Raw genomic sequence first — 21949 nt, 5'->3', positions numbered from 1 at the left:
TACACGAATTCTACTATCCAAAATGTCTTCAATTTGGTCTGGTACCTTATGGGGTATATGTTTCTCCAAGTCAGTTGCATTCTCTTCACTGAATTCTGCCTCATGATATTGATGTAGGTTTGCAATGTTGAATATAGGTGAAATACCCAAAGTATCGGGTAACTCCACTTCATATGTATTTCCGGAAGTAAATTTCCTCAAGATCTTACAAGATCCAAATTTCCTCATCTTCAACTTGTTATAGGTACCAACTGGAAATATTTCATTCCTAAGATACACCATCACTTCATCTCCAACTTCAAATTCCTTGTGTCTCCTCTTTTCATTTGCTTTCTCCTTATACTTACTATTCATGTCCTCCAAATGTTGTTTGACTTGATTATGTACTGTCTTCACATGTTCTACAAATTATTTTGCTTCTACACTCCTTTTATCCTCATTACTAATGTTTCTTAACTTTGATATGCGTCTAGGGTGTACTCCTGTAATAATCTCAAAGGGTGTTCTTCTAGTACTCCTGTTCACTGAATTGTTGTAGGCGAACTCTGCTTCTGCAAGAACCAAGTCCCAAATTCCAGTTTTCTCTCCAACTACACCTCTCAACAAATTTACCAAGCTCCTATTTACTACTTCTATTTGTCCATCTGTCTGTGGGTGAAAAGTAGAACTTAATTTCAAATCGGTCTTTATCTTCTTCCAAAGTGTTCTCCAAAAATATCCAACAAATTTAGTGTCTTTGTCAAAAACTATACTCTTAGGTAATCCATGTAGTCTCACCACCTCCTTGAAAAATAGGTTAGTTATATGCATGACATCTGTTGTATTCTTACAGGGTATGAAATGTGCCATCTTTGAGAATCTATCCACCACCAAAAATATATAATCATTTCCTCTTTGTGTCTTAGGCAATCCTAGTATAAAGTCCATGCTTATGTCCTCTCAAAGCTCTTTGGAACTGTCAAAGGCCTATACAATCCAACACTCTGACTGCTACCTTTTGCAAGTCAACAAATTCTACAGCTCTGAACAAATTTCCTAACATCCTTATGAATCTGAGGCCAAAAGTAGTTCTCACTAACCAAGGATACTATCTTATCAACACCAAAGTGTCCTTCTAGTCCTCCACTATCCTTCTCTTTTATCAGATTCTCCCTCATAGAGTTCCTAGGTATACACAACTAGATTCCTATGAACAACATCTCATCTTGAATGAAATAATCTAGCCACCTACTCCTATCTACCAAAAAAGGTTCCTTACAATCTTTCCAAGGTTTTGCAAAATCAGGGTCATTATCATACAAGATCTTTAATTCCTCAAAACCCAATACCTCCATTCTCATCTCTGTCAACAAGCTCCTCCTTCTAATCAAGGCATTAGCAACTTTAGTTGACTTCCCACTTCTATGCTTTAAAGCAAAGGTATAACTCTGCAAGAACTCTACCCATCTCATGTGTCTTTGATTCACTTTACTTTGACTGTTCAAATATTGCAAAGCTTGATGATCGATATACAACACAAATTATGTAGGTAGTAAATAATGTCTCCACTTCTTTAGTGCTTGAATTATTGCATAAAACTCTTAATCATACACATAATATCTCCTTCTTGCATCATTCAATTTTTCACTGAAATAAGCTACTGCTCTTCCTTCCTAACTTAACACTACTCCAATTGCATTCCCACTTGCATTGCAATCCATTTGAAATACTTTGCTAAAATCCGGTAAAGCCAACACAGGATGCTTTGTCACCTTCTGCTTCAATAACTCAAAACTCTTATTTGCTCCAGATGTCCACTTGAAATCCTTCCTATCTCCTCTCATTGTTTCTATCATAGGACTACAAATTGAACTAAAATTTTTTATGAACATCCAGTAGAAACTAGCCAATCCATGAAATGGTCTTACCTCCCCAATGCTTTTAGGTATAGGACATTCAACAATTTCTCTTACCTTTTCATGATCCATCTTTAATCCTTCCATAGATATCACAAATCACAAATAAACTAGCTCTTCCTTCATGAAACTGCACTTTTTAATGTTTATCAACAACTTCTCTTCTCTCAACCTCTATAAAACTTGTCTCAAATGCAACATATGTTCTTCCTTTGTCTTACTGAAAATCAAGATGTCATCTAAGTACACAATAACAAACTTACCCAAAAATTTCTTCTATACCTTATTCATCAACCTCATGAAAGTACTCGGTGCATTAGTTAGTCCAAAAGGCATCACCAACCATTCATACAATCCTTCATTTGTCTTGAATATTGTCTTCCACTCATCCCCTTCTTTGATTCTAATCTGATAGTATCCACTTTTCAAGTCTATATTTGTATAGTATTTGGCTCTATTGGTTCCTGAAAAGGGTTTACACTAATAACTAGTAACCAAGTTGATCATTGCATTACCTATGGAGAAGCCAACTCCAATTATCAGTATTTTTCTGGGCTTGGACCAACTAACGAGGATATTTTAAACCCTTCTACACTTTAGGCTCTGCAAAACCAGGGAGGGTGATCCCTTAATGCACTTACAACATCTGCAACAAAGTTTGCAAATGGCAATGAAGAGCATCATTAAAATAAAGCAGGTAATCTCATCAAAAGGGCTCAACAAAGAGGGAAAATGTTGAAGAATAGCTAATTCTTAGAGATCCTCAACCAATTTGGAGCATGAGATGAAAGAAAATACAAAGACCCAATTCCAAATAACAAAGCAAATAAAGTAATATATGGGTGTTTAATGTATTCTGAAAATGAAAAGAGATCTGCATAGACTAGTGCTTATCCTAGGGCATGGATTCAAACAAGAGAAAGCAAACATAACTCCATTAGTGAATATAACATAGCCAGTGGATCTTTTCCATATTAATGCCTTACATTAATAGATCTTCTCTTGCTATTACATAATTCTTCTTATAGATCCAAACTATCTACTCAAAACACTGCAAGTTGTTTAAACAATTTAATTCTCTCCTTGGAAGAAAGCAGTAAACAACAAACACATTTCAGGAAGTCTGAAAAGATGAACTTAAAACACCCTTGATGCTTCGTATTCAAATGCAAATGAGTACATAATCCTGGAGACAATCCTGCAAGATTAAACTCTAAACACATGAACTGGTTAACATTCATTCATTGAATCACAAATTTACAATCTACTAGTCCTATCTATAACCTTCAGATTCTACACTAACTTTGTTTACAAATAGCTCCCTTACCAAAACTTCAGAACCCTTACAAAATAGAAAGAAGAAAAAGATATAGAAAAGAAGAAACTCTAGATTTAACTAATTTCTGCCACATGTCCTCCTCCTAAATCTGATTTGTTGAAGACACCTATCATCCTCCTCATTTTTTTGCAATTTAAAATATCTTCTGCTTCTTTACCTTGGTTTGCACTTTTCAATTATGCCTTCTAACCGAAAATATTCCACTTGACTGTCTTTCCCGTGAGAAAACACCTTACATATTTGATGAAAATGATTTCCACATTTTGAAAGAAAAATGAAACACTACTACTTCAATATGGTAAACAAATAATATTTATCAAGTGAAAATTTATGTCTCCATTCTACTTCATAATATTCCTTGCTGAGTTACTTTCACTTTTGGGTGAAAGTATTTTGTCATACTCATTATCTCTATTCACAAAATAACATTCCCTTTATGCTCACATGAAAAGTAATTACATTATGAGGTGGAAAACCTATACTACTCCCCTTTTACCTTACTCATATGGAGTGAATGCCAGGGTAAAAAAAATTCCCCTATGAATGTCATTTTAATATATAATTAAAGTTTTACATTAGCACATTATGTTTTTATTGGTGAGATAATCTCTCTGAATTTGGTGATGACTATTCAAAATAATTTTACCATCTCTCTTCACTTTTCCTTGAAAATTACCCTCCATTTTAGCATACATATTCATCCCTAAATCATGATTCTACAAAATATCTTCACCTCTGAATAAAAACAAAAACCCATTGTTTACCATTTTATCCTCATAGTGAAAATAATTTCACATTTTGGTGCATAAAAACCTATTTCCACTTAATGATTAATTTCAACTATTAATCCCCTGAATAATTCAACCATATTGATGAAATTTGCACACACATTTCACTTTGCTATAACACATATACCCTTTCCTGTGAATACATTCATCATTTGATGAAAATTTATGCTTCATTTTGCACACTTTTGATCTCTAGTATTCTATTGTTTGCTACTGTGTGTCACATTCATTCGAGTAAAAAAAAGCTTTGTCCATTTTGATTTCTGCATGACTTCCTTTATCCTTTGATGATTGAAAATTTATTGTTCTAGAACTTCATTTATGTTCTAATGGTCATCCATACTCTGTTCACTACTCACTTGCTAGATGCTACAACTTATGACGATCATATCTTTTGATTTCCAATCTGGGTTTTCTTGTGTCTTTGAGAGATTTTAGAGAACTTGAACTTTTAAAACATATTCAAAATCCAGATAAAACTAGTTCATATTTTTGGAAATACGAACAAATTTGTGATGCATATATTTTATATCTGAAAAATTTCATTAGCCTGAAGATTTCTATTTTTTTTTTAATAAATCTTCATTGAACATCCCCTACAAATGTTTCCCGTCATGAGATTATATCTCCAGGAAATGTTTTGGATTTTTCACTTGCCCTTACGTTTTCTAGGGGATCTATAAAACTCTTACAACAAATTCTTTGTGCATATCGTGCAATCATAGTTTCCATGAGACCAGATGGAAGCCTAGACTTCTCTGTGCACAAAATTAAGGTAAACTCTCTCCTCTCGCAATGTCATGAACCTTAGCTATCTCCTTTCTTCCCATCACGGTATCACGGGATTGCATGGATGAAAAAGAGTTGCAAGAAGTTTAACCTTTGAAAATGAAAAGCAAATCTTTAATTTGTTTTTAAAAAATTTATCGCTCCTTATGGCATTTCTTTTTGAAATTTTATTTTTCGGGCCCACCATACACCTCATTCATTTGAAATCATTATAAAATAATTTAAACAATATTTGACTCACAAATAATACATTTAATAATGTTATATCAAAACATTATTAAATGATTTCTTAAACCAATTTCCCCAAATTACCTCATATGAACTATTATTTAAATCATAATAATGATTTAAATAATAAAATATTTCCACTAATCCCGTGAATATTAATTCATTGTTTGATGCGACAAGTTGGGTCCCATTACGTGGACAACAATATAAAGCTCGAACAGATCTGACGGTTCTCATTACCCCGCGGTCGAATGTGCTCGAAGGTTAATGATAGCGGCATTGCAAGATGATGCCACATGTCTAGGGAAGGCTCAACTTAAAAAATTTCACTTTCAGACAGCTGAGCCCTAGAAATGTTTTAACACCACTGAAGAAATCATCTGGAGCAAATACGTGAAAAATTTAGTCACTGGAAATTGATGTTCAACACTTTGCAAAACTAATCAAAACCACCTTTGTACCCCCCAAAAACCACCTTTAGAAACTACTCAAATGGCCACATGAGACCACGCCACCTGACAGGCATATAGTTTGATATACTGTAAAACATCCTGTTAAACCATTTTGCTTGACTACACTCGAGGTGTGAGATTTTAATCGCAAAAGTTGGCAACTTAACTATTTCTGCATTGTAACCTGCCAAGAACCCCTTCAAACCTAGTTTCAAAACAATTTTGAAAACATATCAGATGAAATCATGAAGAGATAAAACCTTGCATACATGCTCATTTCACTACAAGGAATCTCAAGGATCAATTGATTTGATGAAATTATCATCTAGGCACAAGTTAATAATGCTCGAAGTGAGCCTCCCTAAAAAACACTGCATTGTGTAAAATGCAGAAAACAACAAATTGCAAAAGATTTGGCTTTGGCAAACAGGTCAAACAAAATCATGGGAATATGAAAATGGGCAGGGTAGTACACAAATTTGTAGGGAACATAGGGGAACAATAATTTCCTCATGAAGGTCAATAGGGTGCAAGATATAATCCTGCAAAGTAGGCTACTCAATCTTTTCTAGAAGTGTGCAACATGCAGATTTGTGCAAACCCCTAAAAGTAGGTGCATCAAAAACATGTTAAAATTGACTGTAGGGGCTTGTAGACGGATATATAGACTTATTGAAATGTGTCCAACATATTCCCAAAGTGATTGCCCATGAAACTTACTGGATCCCAACTTATTAGCTCTCAAAAAGCCCTTCTCAAATAGGTTTCAACGGTGCAGTTTTTCATGCCTCAACAAATTTTAACATGGAAACCTTGAATTTTCTTCAAAAATATGTAGGTGTCAATAGGCTCCACTTAAACAATCCATTAGGTCATCCTCCTAGGCAAGGGAAATCAATACTTCACTGTGATCTTGTTTATTGCTCTAGAGTCAGTACACATCCTCCATTCTCCATTCTTCTTAGGTGATAATATTGCAGGAACTATGCAAGGGATCAAAATTTCTCTGATCAAACCTTTCCTTAACAACTCCTCATTTTCTGCGGGTGTCATCTAGTGTGCTACTTTATTAGGTAAACTAGCCTTGGGAATCAGGTCCATGCAATGACTGATACTTCTCATGGGTGGTAATCCATCAGGTACATTATCTGAAATGATGTCTTCATATTCTACCAACAACTCTTTTATCTAATCTGGTTCTTCTTCTTCATGCTCTAAATTTTTCAGTCTTCTTAGGGTCTAAAGCAAAACACATATTCTCATGTCTTATCCCATCCAAGAATTTTCTTCCGTCTACCAAATAAATCCTACCATTAGTGTAAACTTCACTCTTAAGAGGCTCTTCCAAAGGTAACAAGGTTTGTTTCATCCCATTTGCAATAATAGTGTATATGTTCTTTCTTCCATCATGTATTGCTTGTCTATCATACTACTAAGGTCTACCCAAAATGATATGACATACATCCATAGACATAATATCACACAAAACTTCATCATGATAAGATCCAATCTTCAATTTTACCAGACATTGTTCACTTACTAGTACCTTATGATCATCTTGAATCTATGCTATTTGGTAAGGCTTAGGGTGCTTCAATCCCTCCAATTTCATCTTACTCGTCATCTCCTCTGAAACAAGGTTATTTGAACTACCACTTTCAGTTATAACTTTACAACACTTACCAGCTACTTTACATCTTGTCTTGAACAAATTCTTCCTCTGCAAAGGTTCCTACTTATCTTCGGTTTGTTATAATGCTCTCCTCATCATTAATAATTCTCCATCTTCATGTCTATTAGCTAATCCAGTAGGTTAGATTCTTCAACCAATTCTACTATTTCATTGTCCTCTATCTTCTTACATTAAAAAGCATGACGTCCTCCTCTACACTTAAAGAAGGTTCCTCTAAACATATTTATCTTATCTTCTGTCTTTCTTTCCATATCCCTCATTCCGATAACCATTAGGTTCTCTTCTTCGGTAAAAATTTATGTCATCCCTACGGTATGAACTGCCATCTCTGCTAGCTTCCTTATCTTTGTTTTGATCTGCACAGAGTCCTCTTCCTCTGGTATAGGTCCTTCCTCCCTAAAATCTTCGACATGACGACCTCTTTTCTAGGCCATCTCAACAGTGTCCAATCAGGCTGCAATTCCTCTCAACATTTCCATCATAGCAATGTCTGCATTTCCATATGCTTCACCACCTCTAGCATTTCTCTAGGACATCTTTATGTAATTCCTCTGTAGCTGCAGGTCAGATCCTCACTCCAACACCCCACAATATAAATTCTTACAGGACTCTGCAATCTCCAAAATGAAAACTCGCTCTGATACCACTTGGTATAGTCACAAAAGGGGATAATCCTCAAAGAGAACAGTCTGGACCGTGCAACGAATGAAACACAACACAGAAAACTCAATGTGATGGAGGCAATGCAGAATCAGACTTATATTATATTGGGAAATTCAAGTACAAGCTGGATCGAAACATCCAGGTTTACAAGTTCGGCTCATAGGCCTAGTTACAACATCTGGGCTCAAGAAAGAATGTGTGTCAATTACAGATCTCCTAATCTTCTAGTAAATTCTCTATATTCTATCTACCCCTTCCATATGCTTAATTACATTGATTTATATTAAATTCATGGCTCTAGAAGATCTGCGTCGGCCCAAGATGAAATAATTGCTGATGAATAAAATGTAACATGTAGAACCATGAGGTTGGCCTCTGCCAAAATAATTCCTCTAGAAACAACAGAATGATGTGCAGACCTAAGAAAAAGGTTGACCACAGGACAAGGAACGTTGGAAGCAATGAAATTAGGCTTCACAAGCTACAAAAATGATCCACAAACTCTCCATTAGCGAAATAGGTCCATGCGGCTCCAGTGCTCTGATTAGTAAAACTAGCACATATTCTAGAAGTGATAACTTTCCGAAAAAAGATCCAAATGTTCTACGAAATTAGGATAAGATAAATAAACATGTCCACCAATGAATATCCAGCTCCACTAGATTCAGTGAGCAAATGTAGCAAAATGTTGAAACTGCAAAGCCGAACTGAACATAAAACAAAACAAAAAACAAACTAGAATGTAAATGTTTTTGGGTGATGCAAGATTGCCAAGAACCAAGGATGCTCTTGCATCACCAATTTAAATAGGTCAAAGCACTTTCAATCCTCGATGATTTTTAGTTTTTTTGCCTCAATGTGATCGTTGGAGGTCGACCTAATCACTAATTTACCTAGGGAACCCTATATAAAGGAATTCTATCAATTCATTTTGATCTAAGACTTTGAGAGGCATTCCTTTCATAATTAAGATCATTAAAAGTATTCTCAACCATTCAAGGTGACATTTCATCCCACAATATCCTTCAAGCATCATGGAGAAAATCACACCAACTTGCATGCAAGCATATGTTTGTATTTGAATCTTCTATGTGTTGTCATGTTATTGCATCAATACTTGTGATCACATCCAAAGAGCATTACATCATCAATCAACAATTGCAGATCTGAGGTATCATAATACAACATTTACTTTAGTATTTCAATTCAATTCAAGGTTAATTCCTAAATTGGGGTCTGACCTAAGGCAAACCCACATCAATAACCCTATTTCTTTATTTCTATGTGTAGGGAATTATCTCAGGAGCTATGAGTAAGGAATCCAATAGAGTAGATGATGACAATTAGACTCATATTTTGAAGGTGCAAAAAGTTGAGGACTAGGACAATCGAATCCCCTCAATCCTAAGAATTTCTAATGACCTTCTAACAATGGATTTTGTGCATTGTGTTCTTATCCAAAAAGCATCAAGTTTGTTTGCCCCCAATATTTGGACCAAGGTGACCTACTCCAGCTGGTTTTGTTCTATTTTCTATCCTCAAATATAGGTTTATAGCTCTACATGATATCTAGAACATTCTGTTATTGTTAATTTATGTGATTTTCTCATTGTCTGTCCTAGATCTAGCATTGCAATTTAGCCCTGATTCAAATTCAGTTTCAACTCAAACAAAGGAAGAATTAACTTGATATGTATCCAACCCTTTTAGGATTAGGATCAATCAATTTCAATTCCCTCCTTTAATATAAGGTCTTTGTCCCAAGTGAAGTTAGTGGCCTTATCAATCTAGGTGTTGAAACTCTAATTCCAACACCTTATATTTTGGTGAGATCGACTCTTTTTACATTTGCATTCATTATGATTTTCATTTTTAGATCTGATTCTTATGCACCTAATTGATTCATATTTGCAATCATATCTAAAACATATATCTTCTAGCTACATAATTTCATTGCATATATTGATCGAACATTGTTTTGGTTACATATTTAATATGACACATGAGTTTCTTGTTTAATCGTAAGTGCATATGGAGTTCTTATCTTATTTTTCTAGTTCAGTTTCAAGTTTCATGCAAAATTTTCACAATGTTTTCTTTCATGCATATTATGATAACTTAGATCTTCCTTTCATTCATAGCTATGATTTACCCTCTCCAAAAATTGGTCCCACTAGTGAGGGCACATTGGTGCAAGAAGATAATATGAACACTTCTTTTTAAGATCTCCCTCCTAAAGATGAATCTTTTGAGAATGATGTTCATACTTCTCCTAAAATGTACCTCCTTGATAAGGATCATTTTGTGCAAGGGGATGATATTATAGCTACCTTTTCTAGTGATGTCATACCTTCTTTTCATTTGAGCGACCTCCCCCCTAGAGATGAAGCATTAATGATATATGATTGTCTCTTTCCTAAATTTTGTCTTAATCTTAAAGATACCTTAGAGCTAGAGGATGATACCATTTCCCATCACTATAATGTTTCCAATTTTCTCTCTCTCCCAAAAATGAAGAACCTAACCAAGATCAAATCAATGTCATTTGTGTTGCTGAGAATCCTAAGGTTGTTGTCCACCTTCATCAAGATGTCTCTCAACCTCAATAAAAACCAAAAATTATTTTTAAGAGTGAATCATCAACTTGATTATCATGTAGTACCTTACACATATAATAATAAAGTGTTTACTTTAGAAGCTAACAAGAAAATACAAATTCAAGCACAATATACTTTTTTTAGTTCCTACAATCCTCTCTCCAGTTCGGATAAATACACCATCTCATACTAAAGATGTTCCTAAAGAGGAACTCTTGGAGGATGAGTTGGGGGTCATTAGATTTCACACCCTTTTTTTGGCAGCAAATCTAAGATGCTTAGTTTGACACAAAAATTTTAGAAGAAAATATGTGAAGATTTCATGAGTGGAAATTTTAGACATTTGTGAGCAGAAAATCAAACTTATTTAGAGCAGCCATAAGGCATATTTTTGTGAAGATATGTTGCATAATTGAGAGAAATTATTGAAGATTTTTTTTCAGATCTTAGTAAGGATTTTTTTGCAGATTTCTGACCAAGTTTTAAGGCAGATTTTTGTTGACATTGTGGGCAAATATTGAATGTGATATTAGAGCAAATTTAAGGAGCATATGTGAGTAGTTGTTGTTGAATATTGTTGAAGACCTATGAGTAGAGTTTCTAAACATCATAAGTAATTTGTAATGCCCTGCCAGAAACCCCAAAGGAAAACTAACAAGGGCGAAATAATTTTTTATTTTTTTTTAAAGTATAATTTACATTATTGCATTAAATTACTACCTTGCACAATAATAACACAAGCAGAAGACTTACACGAGAATTCCTAAAGGTTTACCAATGAAGAATAAAACTAAAGGTTAAATTCTACAATTATGATTAATCCAATTAACCATCATTACTCATTGAACATAATAAACCATATGCAATAATAGATTACTCCATTTCAAGATTGAAAGGATACAATATAATTTCTCTTCAATAAAGCATTTACACTAATCATACAAAAAGCTGATAAATAATATCCAAAACTTAGGATTAAATTGACCATAAAATACATGGCTTTCAATAATACATATAAAGATTACAACTTTACCAAATTATAAGGTTACATAAATTCATTGATACACTTGACCACATAGGTCTCCAAAGAACAATACTCTCCAACATGAGATAGAGAATGAGTCACAAACCATAGGAACACTTGCAAAGACAATCTTTGCATGAAGCTACAAACAAGAACATCTGATGGGAAGTGACACTACCACCCGACCATGTGATCCCAAACTGGAATAACCACACCATGCTAGGAGATAGCAGAGGACCCTCAAGCAAGCATAAGAATGACATGGACAATAGAACAAAACAACTCCATGATAGTACAATATGACTCTACAAAATTCCAGGTGAGTCAATATCACAATACTCAAGTGACTTGACATCACAATACACTAGTGATCCTAAAGAGAGAGTGTCATCGCATAGCTTATGATGGTTACCCTAGGTAGGCCTCCATAGGTCCTGACCCCAATCCTGGGTTATCCTGGTAACCTTTCCTGAACCTCCAGATCCATCTAAGTCTCATGTGAACCCTACCAACCCTTCGTGAAGACAAGGTGGTCGGTTTGCCATTCAAGGCCTTCCCACTACATCTTGAGCCTTTACGAGCACTCAACCATACACATGGTACAATATCTTATATAATGTTATAAACTACCCACCCCCTAATCAATTATTAGGTTATCACTTATTATCTGACTATCGAGGGGTTATCTTGCCATCCACTTGAGGCGTGACCCCCACTTGAAAGTCACTCTCTCATAGGACACTAAACAAACATGGTCACTCCACGAGGACCCTATGACGAAGCAAACAACCATAACACCACTATCCAAATACAAGTGGCCAAAACAAGGACATACTAACTCTTGGTTAACCATAAGGAAAAACACTACATCGTTAAGACAACGAGGTCATCATACATCACTTGGTCAAAAGATACCAAAAACATCACAATACGACGACTGAATCAAAGACGAGAATTAACCATAAATAATACTCTTTGCAAGGAAAGCTAATTTCACTAAGTCCGCACTCAGACAATCTTTGAGAAAATCAGCATCATAAACACTTGCAATTTCATTGATTAAAAATTAAATAAAAACACCCTACATTTAATGCATCATTCAAAACGTCATTTATTTCTATATAATTTCCAATTCAATATTCCAACAAGTAATAAAATCCATATTAAATATTTAACCAAATAAAAATATGAATTAAATTAAAACATATTATCTATTTCCAAAATTAAATCCAAATTTACCAATTTGAATAAAAATTCAAGCCTTAATTTACAATAGATAAAACTCTATATATATATATATATATATATCCAAATAAATCTAACACATTAATATTGAAACCAACATATAGAAATTAACTTATAACCATCATAAAACTCACTTTTAAATTTCATTGCACTTAATAAAAATTAACGGCACATTAAAAATGCACCGCGAAGGGTAAAGGGCACACGGTGGGCAAGGCCCTACCCATGGTAGTGCTTTTGCCGGAAGCAACAGACACTACCTACTGGTAGTGCTGCTACCGCCGATAGCAGCCACTACCGACCGGTAGTGCTGCTACCGCGGTAGCAAAACACTACTGTCCCACGTGGTGGGATTAGCCCGCCACATGGGCATGGTTAAAATATATATATATATATATATATATATATATATATATATATATATATAAAAAATAAGATTTTAAAAACAAAACATTCCTAGAACAATCTATGGGTAAAAAGACACAGTAACAACATAATCAATTTTTGGCATGAAATCTTTTGATAGGAAATTTTGAAACTAATTCAACACAAAAGCCCCAAATACATAAAGATCTTGGGCAAACTCAAAAATTTTAAAAAAAGACAAGAGGGGTTGATCAATATCTATACTTCTTCTCACATAGGAAGAATCCTTGCATCATGCAAGAGCCAATTATAACAATTTTGCAAACATAACCCCAAATCTTGAGCAAATAGAAACTAGTAAACACACAGAAAAGTAAATCTATTTCTTTCTATACCAAATAGAAGAGATAACCCAAGAACTAGGTTTTACAAGAACAAATAACAAACAACAAATAGAAAATTGAACCATTTCCTTCCAATATGCACACATCTATTAGGAATTCAATAAAATCATCAATAACAACTACTCTTTCTTTCAATCCAACATTCAACAAGAATCTACAAAGAGATTTTACAATTTTTCAAACACACGGGAAGCAAACTAAAACATTCAAAATTTAATAGCAAAACAAGAAGAAGATTATCCAACCTTCAAAGCAATCCAGGAAACAAATTTGTGGAAGAATCATAATCTTGCAAACCAAATCCAACTCCCAGTTCCTCTTCCAAAATAGTTTTCCAAATTTTTCATTAAAAAATTTGCCTCCCCTCTTCCCGTGAACTTCCAGGAATATATGGGAAAAATATAATTTCAACCTAAACTTTTAGGTTGAAAATTTTTTCCCAGCCAATGAGAGTAAAATTATTTAAAAAGTAAAGGAAATCAGATTTTACCTTTTTCCATAAACAATTCTTTTCCAACATTCCAAAATACAAAAGCTAATAAAAGAGGTAAAAAGGGAAATTCCTTTATTTATTTATTTCATTTCTATTTCCATGATACTTTCTTTCAACACAAGTATTTAAAATTCAAATGGCAAGGCATTTACTAATTTCTTTTCCAATATAATAATACAACTTTAACACAATAAAATAAGCCAATTTAACCATTTAATTCTAGCAACTCCTTTATTTAATTAAATCAATAAACTCAAGAGCATAATAATTAACTAATTATGCCAACACAAAAATAGCATCATTCACTCAATTAAATAACTATCCAAATGATTGGAAGCACACAAAATGAGAAATGATCAAACGATGTCTCACAAAATGAAAACACTAAAGCACTTTGACTTGCATATCAGTCAAACGGAAAGACGACCAACTAACAACACTCACACGAGTGTAACTGCAGGTCAAGTTAGGGTCCAACAACTATCTCCTCCACTCCCATTGGACAAATAAGGCACGCTCAGACCTATGAGACCAGGTGGAGTCGATATCCCTTACCTACCTAGTACTTGTACCTGCAATGTGTTGCATCAATGAACCACACATGCATATAAACAAGTATATAACAGACACGACACGCACACTGATGAAGGAGAATCGTGATGTTCCTTGTCTCACCAAAATGAGTGAAGGAAAATCATCCCCTCGCATCCCATACACTTGCAAACACGAAACATATAAATAGCACATCGCACATATGAAGTAAATTTAAGTCCATGTCAGTAATCCATAAACATAACATTAATCATAAGTAATGAAATACTACATGAAAGCATACACTGGATAACTAGTAAAATCATGAAATAACATTGCATAAAGTCTGAATCAATTTACAATAATGTTCCACTGAACAGTCAACTGAAGTCAAACATAAGTCCAAAAATAGTTTGATCGAGGAGGGGTGCTACATCCTCCCCTTCCAAACTAGGCTTACTCCTGGAAGCCTAAAATAGATAAGAATAAAGCTCTCTCATCTTCGCTGTATCCTCCCATGTTGCCAAGGTCTCATCGTTTGGGTCCCATAGGACCCTTACCTGGTTGATGTTACGACCCCTGAGGGTCAAATCCCGACGCTGAAGAATGTGCACGGGCTCCATGGAAAGCTGCCCATCCTTGACCTGCAAAGCGTTCCAATCAAGAACATGAGTCACATCAGGATGATAAGGTCGAAGAATGGAAACATGAAAGACATTGTGGATGCAGGATAGACTTGTTGGCAAGGCAAGATGGTAGGCAATGGGTCTTATCCTCTCAAGGATCTCAAAAGGGCCAACAAAATGAGGCGCCAACTTAGAACCCTTTCCATAACAGATCGCTCTTTCACGGACACACTCTCAAGAACACACGGTTGCCAACTGAAAACTAGCGATCTAGTCTATGAGCATCGACATACTTCTTTTGCCTATCTTGAGCAGCAACCAAAAGCCCGCGAATCTACTCAACCTGCTACTCCATCCCTCGAAGCATATCCGGTCCTAAACTCACCCTATCCTCTAACCGATCCCAAATCAAAGGAGTATGGAAAGGACGACCATACAATGTCTGGAAGGGAGACATGCTTATAGAGCTATGATATCCATTGTTATAAGAAAAATCCACAAGGCAAAGATATTCCTCCCAGCGCGACTGTTGATCCATAACATACATGAGAAGCGTGTCCTCCAAGACCTGATTCACATGCTCAGTCTGACCATCAGTCTTTGGGTGATAAGCTAAACTGAAGTTCAACTAGGTCCCCAAAGCATGTTGGAGTGAGGTCCACAATGTTGAAGTAAAGATAGGATCTCTATTAGAAATGATTTGCCTTGGAATCCCATGCAACCTCACCACATCTTCCAAGAAGACTCGTGCCACCATTGTTGCTGTATAAGAAGATCGAATGGGAACAAAATGAGCAACTTTGGTCAATCTATCAATAATGACCATGATGGCATCATGACGATGCAAAGACACAGGCAACCCCACAATGAAATCCATGGAAATGATATCCCATTTCTAATTCGGTACCAAATTAGGTTGTAAAAGCCCTGCAGGGTGTTGATGCTCTGCCTTCACCCGCTAACATTCTAAACACTTCAACACAAAATCAGAAATGTCACATTTCATACCAGCCCAATGATATATTTGTCTATGATCTGCGTGCATCTTCTTGACACTAGGGTGAGTCGAATAAGGTGCACAATGAGCCTTAGTCATGATCAAAATGCGAAGACCCTCCAAAGGAGGTACATAGATCCATCCAAGACGTTGAAGAAGACCATCTGCCTCAAGTTTATATCTAGAATGTCTACCCTCTAATGGCCTTTCGGACTCCATCAGGACCCCAACATCCTGATACCAGGTGTCTTGAGGAAGAACTCCAAGAATTCTCTCTCAAGTCCACTCCAAGGGACAACGTTGCAACCTCATATCGCCTATGACTCAAAGCATCTTCCACTACATTCTCTTTCCCCTAAATATATTGAACCTCAAAATCATACTCGTAGAGGAATTCCATCCATCTTCGTTGTTGAGCATTCAAGTTTGGCTGCGTGAAAATATATTGCAAACTACGGTGATCACTATGCAACTCAAACCGACGCTTCAACAGAAAATGACACCATCGAACCAATGCATGCACTACAGCTGCCAACTCCAAGTCATGAACTGGATAGTTCAACTCATGGTCCTTGATTTTACAAGACTCATAGGCAACCACATGTCCATCTTGCATAAGCACTGCACCTATACCTTCTAAAGAGGCATCTGTGCATACCATAAAATCTCTGGATGGATCAGGGACTACCAAAATCAGAGCACTAACAAGGAGCTCCTTCAAAGTATGAAACGTTGACTCACATTCCTCTGACCAAACAAACTTCTTCCCTTTCCTCTGAAGAGAAGTAATCGGGTGACCTATCCGAGAAAAGCTTTGAACAAAGCGACGGTAATATCTGGCCAAACCCATGAAACTTCAAACCTCTGAAACATTGGTCAGTGCTGGCCAATGTACAATGGCTTGGATCTTAGAAGGATCCATGGATACACCTTCTCTCGAAACTATATGACCAAGATAGTTCACCTCTGACTGGAAGAAATCATACCTCGCCAAGTTGGCAAAAAGTTTATTCTCCTGCAAGCACTGCAATACTTGTCGCAAGTGGCCCTCATGCTCTTCCATAGATCTAAAATAAAACAATATGTCATCCAAGAACACAAGGAAAAAATGATCAAGGTAGGTGTGAAAATCCCCATTCATGAGGCTCATGAAAACTGAAGGTGCGTTCGTCAACCCAAATGGCACCACTGTGAACTCATAGTGACCATAACGAGTATGAAACGTCCTTCTATGAATGTTTGCATCATGAATGCGCAACTGATGATACCCAGATTTTAGATCAATCTTAGAGAACACCATGGCTCCCTTTACCTAATCAAAAAGATCATCTATATGAGGTAATGGATATCGATTCCCGATGGTTACCTTATTTAGCTGTCGATAATCAATGCATAACCGAAGAGAACCATCCTTCTTCTTAACAAAGATAACATGCGCACCCCAAGGAGAAACACTAGGATGGATGAACCCCTTGGCCAAAAATTCCTCCATTTGCAACTTCAACTCACTCAACTCCTAAGTAGTCATCTTATATGGTGCTCTCGAAATAGGTTCCGCACTAGGAACCAAGTCAATGTGAAAATCTATGTCTCGCTTTAGAGGCATACCAGGAATATCCAAAGGAAACACATCAGCATACTCTCGAAGAATAGGGTGACCATCAAGAGTGATTTATTGACTCTCTTCCTTATCCACATCCTCAAGAGCAACTGCAAAAAGCCGACACCCTTGATGCATACACCACTTAAGTTGCATAGCAAAAATCATACTTAAGGATATCGATCGTTGAACTCCAACGATCCCCAATTTCCTGCCATGGTCATCTAAACACTCTACTATCTTTAGACGACAGTCTACATGAGCATTGTGGTATGATAGCTGATACATCCCCAACACAACTCCATAGGACCCCAAAGGAATGACTCAATGGTCAACTGAAGTAATAAAGGGTCCTAGGTCCAACTCACAATTGGGAATGAAGGCATCGAGAGACACACACACACCGGTAGCCAGGTCTACTTGCCACCTATCTGCTTGCTTAGCAGACACGAGCCCACATCGCTCCACAATGGATGAAGAAATGAAAGAATTTGAAGCACCAGAGTCAAAAAGTACAGAGATAGGGATACCACACAAAACACCTGCAGGCTCAATTACTGTACCTTGATGCTCAACCTGGCGGTCAGCAACCATTGCAAATACTCTATGGGGTCTACCTACATCCCCCACTGTCGGCTCTGATGTTGTTGGCCTTTGGCTACACGTTTGGTGATAATGCTGAGGGAACTGAGTGGTTGTGTGGCCAAACTGACCATAGGAGAAGCAATCTCCCCTACCAGGTCCTCTACTCCCAAATGACCCACTGGACTGCTGAAAGATTCCCCTACTAGGGGCCTGAGATGCACCCTAAGAGGACTACCCTGGAAAACTTTTCCTACTCCTCTGCCAGTTCCTTCTCTTCCTATGCTAAGAGATGCCACCTTGCTGGCCCTGAAACTGTTTCGATCTCGGTGGCTGTTGCTGCTGCTGTTGTCCACCCTTAGTGGGTACTTGAGGAACCCTAAAGGTGTAGTAGTCTAGGACTAATTCCCTCTCACTCTATACCCACTGAAAGGTACACTCCCAATCTACACTCCAGACTGACCGCCATGCACACGACCAATATTCTGCTCCACCAGCCTAGCTTTCGCCACGACTACCTCTATTGAAGTAGGCTCACACACTCTCACTCCTCCACTGATGTGGTCATTTATACCCCTCAAGAATATCTGAAAAGCATCGCCTCATCATTGCCAATACCAACATACGGTTTAAGCTCATAGAACTTGTACTCAAATTGATCTACTGTCATACCAAACTGGCACAAAGCATAGAACTCATCTGCCCATGACTGCCTCCACTGGGGTGAGAGAAATCATGCCCTGAATCTCTCTAGAAAGATCTCCCATGATACATTGTCAATTCTCACACTGATCCTCTCCTCCTCTAACCGCCACTAGATAGATGCGAAACCCTCGAGACGCATGATAGCGCATCTCGCCTTGGTGTTGCTACCATATGGATACATGGCAAAACACCGATCTAAACTTATAAGCCAGGTCTCTACCTCGAGACCGATACCTTTACCATCAAAGAAATAAGGATGGGACCTCATCAAGTCCCTCATGTGTCCCAAAGTAGTTGAGTCATGATCTACTGGAACCTCTCTCCTTCTAGGAGATCTCTCTCTCTCTCCTCTAGAATATGTTGATGTGACTCCTCAACCTAAGTATGGAGGGGTTGATCAGCCTCAGGTCTGGGGCCTAGTCTACTTAGAACCTCTTGATACATCTATCACAACTCTTCCCTTTCGAGAACTTGCTCTCCTGAATGTTGTTCATCTTGATGAACAGACCGATCCTAATCCACACTTGCATGAGTGGGTGGTGGCGAAGGACTATGGTAGTGGGAACCTCAACTCCGTCCCCCATCTCTGCCTCTATTGTGGCTACCAACACGGCCACTACCCTTGGTTCTCCTAGCCATGACCTAACACTGCACAAGAGAAAAAAAATTAGATCTACGGCAAGGATAAAAACAAGGAAATCACAACCACTAAGACCTAATCAAAAGGTCTAGTTGAATGGGCTCACTACAAACCTAGAGTACCCAGTGTTGAAACATGGGCTTTGATACCAAGTGTAATACCCCGCCAAGAATCCCAAAGGAAAACCAACAACAAGGGTGATTTTTTTTTTTTTTAAAGTATAATTTACATTAAGTGCATTAAATTACTACCTTGCACAATAATAACACAAGCGGAAGACTTACACTAGAATTCCTAAAGGGCTACCAATGAAGAATAAAACTAAAGGTTAAATTATACAATTATGATTAATCCAATTAACCATCATTACTCATTGAAAATAATAAACCATATGCAATAATAGATTACTCCATTTCAAGATTGAAAGGATACAATATAATTTCTCCTCAATAAATCATTTACACTAATCATAGAGAAAGCTTATAAATAACATCCAAAACTTAGGATTACATTGACCATAAAATACATGGCTTTTAATAATACATATAAAGATTACAACTTTAGCAAATTACAAGGTTACATAAATTCATTGATACACTTGACCACATAGGTCTCCAAAGAACAATACTCTCCAACATGAGATAGAGCATGAGTCATGAACCACAGGAACACATGTGAGGCCAATCCTCGCACGAAGGTATGAACAAGAACATCCGATGGGAAGTGGCACTACCACCCGACCATGTGATCCCAATCTGGAATCACCCCACTGTGCTAGGAGATAGCAAAGGACCCTCAAGAAAGCATAAGCATGACATGGACGACAGAACAAAATGACTCCATGATAGTACAATATGACTCCACAAAATTTTAGGTGACTCAACATCACAATACTCAAGTGACTTGACATCACAATACACTAGTGACCCTAAAGAGAGAGTGTCATCGTATAGCTTATGATGGTTACCCTAGGTAGGCCTCCATAGGTCCCGACCCCCATCTTGGGTTATCCTGGTAACCTTTCCCGAACCTCCAGCTTCATCTAAGTCTCATGCGGACCCTACCAACCCTTCGTGAGGACAAGGTGGTTGGTTTTCCATTCCAGGCCTTCCCACTACATCTTGAGCCTTTACGAGCACTCAACCATGCACGGGGTACAATATCTTATCTAATGTTATAAACTACCCACCCCCTAATCAATTACTAGGTTAGCACTTATTATCTAACTATCGAGGGGTTATCCTACCATCCACTTCGGGCGCAACCCCCACTCGAAAGCCACTCTCTCATAGGACACTAAATAAACATAGTCACTCCATGAGGAACCTATGGCGAAGCAGATAGCCATAACACCACTATCCAAATACAAGTGGCCAGAATAAGGACATACTAAATCTTGGTTAACCATAAGGAAAAACACTACATGGTTAAGACAACGAGGTCATCATACATCACTTGGTCAAAAGATACCAAAAACACCGCAACAGGACGACTGAATCAAAGACAAGAATTATCCACAAATAATACTCTTTGCAAGGAAAGCTAATTTCACTAAATCCACACTCAGACAATCTTTGAGAAAATCAACATCATAAACACTTGCAATTTCATTGATTGAAAATTAAATAAAAACACCCTACATTTAAAGCATCATTTATTTCTATATAGTTTCCAATTCAATATTCCAACAAGTAATAAAATCCATATTAAATATTTAACCAAATAAAAATATGAAGTAAATTAAAACATATTATCTATTTCCAAAATTAAATCCAAATTTACCAATTTGAATAAAAATCCAAGCCTTGATTTATAATAAATAATACTATATATATATATATAAATCTAACAAATTAATATTGAAACCAACATATAGAAATTAACTTATAACCACCATAAAACTCACTTTTAAATTTCATTGCACTTAATAAAAATTAACGACACATTAAAAATGCACCGCGAAGGGTAAAGGGCACGCGGTGGGTAAGGCCCTACCCACGGTAGTGCTACTGCCGGAAGCAGCAGACACTACTTGCCGGTAGCAGCCACTACTGACTGGTAGTGCTGCTACCCACGTAGCAGTCGCTACTGACTGGTAGTGCTGCTACCGCGGTAGCAAAACACTACCATCCCACGTGGTGGAATTAGCCTGCCATGTGGGCATGGTTAAAATAATTTTATATTTGATTTTTTTTTTTTGAATAAGATTTTAAAAACAAAACATTCCCAGAACAATCTACGGGTAAAAAGACCCAGTAACAACATAATCAAATTTTGGCATGAAATCTTTTG

The sequence above is a fragment of the Cryptomeria japonica genome, chromosome 8 (genome assembly GCF_030272615.1).
Source record: "Cryptomeria japonica chromosome 8, Sugi_1.0, whole genome shotgun sequence".
Lineage (NCBI taxonomy): Eukaryota > Viridiplantae > Streptophyta > Pinopsida > Cupressales > Cupressaceae > Cryptomeria > Cryptomeria japonica.
The sequence above is the reverse complement of the archived record's forward strand: the minus strand, read 5'-3'. Positions refer to the sequence as shown.